The 5,504-nt window shown below is 39.5% G+C and overlaps 1 long non-coding RNA gene across 1 annotated transcript; it reads right to left on the bottom strand.

The window, feature by feature from the left end:
* Positions 1-4,254: 4,254 nt before the first annotated feature.
* LOC133285390 (uncharacterized) lies at positions 4,255-5,131 on the bottom strand. Its single transcript, XR_009747999.1, has 3 exons — positions 5,042-5,131; positions 4,854-4,932; positions 4,255-4,393 (listed from the first exon to the last, which is right to left on the bottom strand). It is a non-coding gene; the product is annotated as an uncharacterized LOC133285390 (long non-coding RNA).
* Between the last annotated feature and the right edge of the window lie 373 nt (positions 5,132-5,504).

Here is a 5,504-nt window from a genome sequence, read left to right as displayed (position 1 = left end):
GGTGGTTGTTGGCGGAGGACACGGTGTGAAGGAGTTTGGACTACGATGACAACAAAAAAATGAAGGGTTGGATGAGGGTTATGGTGGAGGTAGGAAAGAGGCTTTTTGACAGTTGTACAGAAGAAAGAAAAAAAAAAAAAAAAAGGGACCCAACGGGAGCAGAGTAGTGCTGCGGCATGGTACTTTGGGAGAACATCTTCCATACAAGTGTACTAGGTAACTTTTTCGTTGAACACTTTATATTTGAATAAAAAAATATTTCTCTTTTTTATGTGTACAAATATCATAGTCATTCATAAATTTTTATTGGCCGATAACACCAAACAAATGGCACTACAGTAATATATTAGATATTTCCGTAAGTTGGGCTCTGTTTGATTTTTAAGGGCTGGCATGATAATCTTATTAGAATCATTTTTTTTTTAATTTGTGTTATTAGAAATACAAATAGATAGAAAAAATATTTGACAAATCGGTTTTTTTTTTTTTATTATCGAGAATGAACCGGTTCAATTTCTGTATTGGGACAGAAAAAGAATAAAAAAAAATTTACATTTTTTTTTGTTCCCAAGCACAAAATAAGAAATATTTGTCTTTCTCAATTACTCTCCACTACTACAATCACCATCACCACAATCATTCTGACACGACCACCGCCACCATCGTCGCCGCTGCCGTCGTACCGCCACCATCACAATGCCACCACTACCATCACCATACCACCAACATCACCGCAGCAACTGCCGTTACCACCACCACCATGCTGCCACAACCATGCCACCACCACCACCATCATGGCCACAGCTATCGCTGCAGCCATTGCCATCATCACCACCACCGCCATCGCCACCTCTATCACCACCATCGTCGCAACCACTGCCATGACCACCACCACTACAACCACTGCCGCCACCACCACCACTATCGTCACCATTGTCGCAGCCACTGCCGTCACCACCACTAGCACCGCCGCCACTACCATCGCCACAGTCACTGCCGTCACCACCACCACCACCACAACATTTGAAAAGGAAAGTGAAGATCCAATTTTTTTTTTTAATTTTTAATATGAATGATTTTTTACTCTATTATTTGTTGTGTTATCAAATGCAATTTTTATTCTCGTAATAAAATTAAAATATGTTATGAAACACTTTTTTTTTTTTCCAGAAACCGTTTCAAGGCACAGAAATAGAAAATAATTGCTTCTTTTCAAAAACAGTGTCAAGAAATAGAATGATTGTCATGCACAACCCTATTATCAAAAAATAGTTTTTAAGTTTTTAAAACAAAAAGTAAAAAAATTTGTTTGGAAATGATTGTTTTGCAAAATGTTTTCCAAAGTCATGATTGTTTTTTAGTTTTCAAAACTTAAAAAAACCAAAACAACCTGCGGAGGTTCTCTAAAGCTGTTTTTTGATTTTTGTTTTTGTTTTGGTGGTGGCAATTTCATAAATATAAGGACTCAAAACAATTATTTTTACCGTGGCATTCTTATAAGGCTTTAATATTTCTAAAGTGAATGTAGGTAAGTTATCTATATTCGCTGCTAAATCGATGTCGTTTTAAGTTGAAAAATTTAAAAATTATAATGAAAAAGACTATTATAACCTGAAATAAATTATAATTACAAAAATACCTTGATGTCCGCCTCAAAACGACGTCGTTTTGAACTCAATGTAGATAAGTTATCTACATTGACTATTGACTATAGAAAAAGGGAACCCTTTTTATAATTCTAAAACTTTATTAATGGCATTTTTGTAAACAATTACAACTTCTTTATAACTTTAGTTTAACTATACTTAAACAAGTTTTTTTCTTCTGTTTTTTTACTCTCAAAATCAATTTTTAAAATTCATATTCAAAACAGTTTTTGAGGGAAAAAAAAACGAAAACACTTTCAAAACAGTCTCGTCGCCCTTTCTATGACTCTCAATTATCATATCTCCCTATCTTACCATCCCACTATATTTTAATAAATAATTTTTTTTATGCAACGTCAAAATTCAAAAAGCCCAAGACAAGGGGCGATGAAGATGAAGATGGTGGTGAGGCATTTGATTTCTGTCTAGTACTTGAGAAAATGGAATGTCCCTTTTGTCTTTTATTGTATATGTTTAATTATTGTAACATACAGTATTTATGATTGTTTCAATAACTTGTAATTTAGCCATTAGAATTCCTCCCTATTTATCACTTCCTTTTCCCGTATAATTTGCTCATGCTTTCTGATTGGCTTGCCATGTGTCCATCCCTAATATTCTACTGATCAGCTTGCTCACCATATTCCATAACAAAATCATCGTAATTTTCATCAAATTGTTGTATACTTTGTTCTTAGTTTCGTTTCATCAAAATCATCGTATTTGATGGCATCCCATAAATTGAAAGAACATTGAGCTTTATGCTTGGTGAAACAACTTCACTAGGCTTCATTGTTTCAGGTCGGGTGATGACACATCAATTCAAGGAGATTACATGGAAAGGGGCAATCTGATACAATAGTGAAGCAGAGTCTATGGTGTTATACTCAAGCGAAGCCACACACAAGATCAATGCCGAACACTTAGTACTTCGCGAAAATAACAGCCCCAAATCCTGTAGCATGATATTGTTCGCTTTGCCCCGCGCACAAGCACCGTCGAGCTCACGGTTTTGTTTCTTGGGACACCCCACAAAAGGCCTCACACTAGAAGAGGTATCCACACCCTTATAAGGCACGGTCCAGGGCCAGGCTCTGATACCAAATGTAACAGCCCCAAACCCTGTAGCATGATATTGTCCGCTTTGCCCCGCGCACAAGCACCGTCGAGCTCACGGTTTTGTTTCTTGGGACACCCCACAAAAGGCCTCACACTAGAAGAGGTATCCACACCCTTATAAGGCATGCTTCGTTCCCCTCTCCAACCGATGTGGGACATTACATCCTCCCCCACTGGGAATACAGCGTCCCCGCTGTACACACCGGTCCAGGGCCAGGCTCTGATACCAAATGTAACAGCCCCAAACACCCTGTAGCATGATATTGTCTGCTTTGCCCCGCGCACAAGCACCGTCGAGCTCACGGTTTTGTTTCTTGGGACACCCCACAAAAGGCATCACACTAGAAGAGGTATCCACACCCTTATAAGGCATGCTTCGTTCCCCCCGAGCGCTGACGAGGGCGGGGAGTGATCGCCGGTGCAAAGAGGCACGGACAAGGAGCGGCTCCTAACAGGCTTCCAGCGGGGGGTTACATGCATGAATGAATCGAATCGACACCCGAAAGAGAGAAATTCCAAAGGCTGTGCAGGTATAAGACTGCACAGTTTGGGATAGCTTATAAGAATTAATTGGTACTACCTATGCTAATAAGATGCATCTGCTTTTCGGTAGCCTGGAACGGAAGAACTCCATAGTTAAGCGTACTTGACTTGGAGCAATTATGGGATGGGTGGCCTCCTGTGAAGTTTTCCCGGGAAGTGTGCGAGTGAGGAAAAAGCACACTGAAAAGTCTCGTGTTAGTATGTGGGGATAGTCGTTGATTCTTGAAGCGGCCAGGCGTTACTAGTGGTATCAGAGTAGTGCCTCTCATCCAGTACGGTGTGGTTCGAGGACGAACCAGGCAGAAGCTGGTAGGCATGTAACATCCCGAGCGCTGACGAGGGCGGGGAGTGATCTCCGGTGCAAAGAGGCACGGACAAGGAGCGGCTCCTGACAGGCTTCCAGCGGGGGGTTACATGCATGAATGAATCGAATCGACACCCGAAAGAGAGGGATTCCAAAGGCTGTGCAGGTATAAGACTGCACAGTTTGGGATAGCTTATAAGAATTAATTGATACTACCTATGCTAACAAGATGCATCTGCTTTTCGGTAGCCTGGAACGGAAGAACTCCATAGTTAAGCGTGCTTGACTTGGAGAAATTCTGGGATGGGTGACCTCCTGGGAAGTTTTCCCGGGAAGTGTGCGAGTGAGGAAAAAACACACTGAAAAGTATCGTGTTAGTATGTGGGGATAGTCGTTGATTCTTGAAGCGGCCAAGCGTTACTCATGTAACCCCCCGCTGGAAGCCTGTCAGGAGTCGCTCCTTGTCCATGCCTCTTTGCACCGGCGATCACTCCTCGCCCTCGTCAGCGCTCGGGATGTTACAGGGTTCCAACAAATACCACATTGTCATACACATATTGGACTTCACATTTACATCAAAAGAGTCCAAATACACAAAATATCCAATGTCATATTACAAGCCTTTCTCACATTATACATGTCTCTCAAATAACGAAAGCTATACAAAATATACGATTATACATCATCAATTAAATCTTATACATAAATATCAACATGATGCATATCTCAAAATATGAATCTCCCACAAACCTACTCGAGCCTCTTGCCCAGAGAGTAGTACCTGAAATGTAGTGAGATAACTATCTCAGTAAACTAAGGGTCCTTGGAGATCACTCTACCCATAGGTTTACTTCATGTGCATATACAATAATAACAACATAATATATCATCCATCTATCCATCACAATATATCTAATGGAATTCAAGCTTATTATATATACATATATAATATCCACTAGGTACTTCTGAGAGCAATCCTTACAAGGCCATTCTCTTAGGTATTATACCACCTGACAATCCTTCCAAGGCCATTCCAGGGGAAACCCCACACAATCATGCATTTCTCATGACTAGAGAATCATATATACATAGCACACCATACATATAGTTTCATCGTCATTTCAAAGTAATGCATGAACATATCATGACTATCAATATCATACTACACATCATCCAACCATTCATCCTAAAGGAGTATGGTGGAACACACAAGGGGATTACCCCGAAGTCTAGAAATTTACCTTAAGCAAACTTCCTTTTTGCCAAGCTTTCTTGCCACATAAGCAAGCCAACCAATCACACTTTATACACCAAAATTACCTATTAAAAGGTTACAAACTCAATCAACACAATGAATTCAATAACAACAATCAACTCAATGGTTATTTTATCAACAACAACACACATGAATACATGTTCAAAGACTTACCCAATTCTTGATTTCACAAGAATCAAAGGTTTCCACCTCAAGCTTAGGCCAATGCTTTTTCCTTCATCAAGCAATCACTAGACTTCAAGCTACACTACCAATCAAACATATTCATCAACAACACAACTCTATCCAAATCTTGAAACACAAGAAAATCAACACTTTATACATGCTCATTTTTGGCTATTTACATAAAAGTAATACAAATGACTATTTCAACTACTTTTCACCATTAATCTTAGTTCCTCAACATCTTTTACAAAGGGTACTCATCCCATTCCAAGTCACCAACGTCACAACACCTAAAATTTCAACACTTTGTTCGTGACCAATTTCTAAGTTATAGTGAAATACTGAAATGATGATTTCTTTTGTTATCCTTTCACAAGAACCAATTCTAAGCATGTTTTACAAAGGAACTCGCATGCAAATCACTTTCCAACTACTCAAACCATCAAATTTT

This window comes from Gastrolobium bilobum, unplaced genomic scaffold, assembly GCF_033153095.1.
Source record: "Gastrolobium bilobum isolate Gb01-03AN ecotype WA unplaced genomic scaffold, APGP_CSIRO_Gbil_v1 utg1211, whole genome shotgun sequence".
Classification (NCBI taxonomy): Eukaryota; Viridiplantae; Streptophyta; class Magnoliopsida; order Fabales; family Fabaceae; genus Gastrolobium; species Gastrolobium bilobum.
The sequence above is the reverse complement of the archived record's forward strand: the minus strand, read 5'-3'. Positions and strand labels throughout refer to the sequence as shown.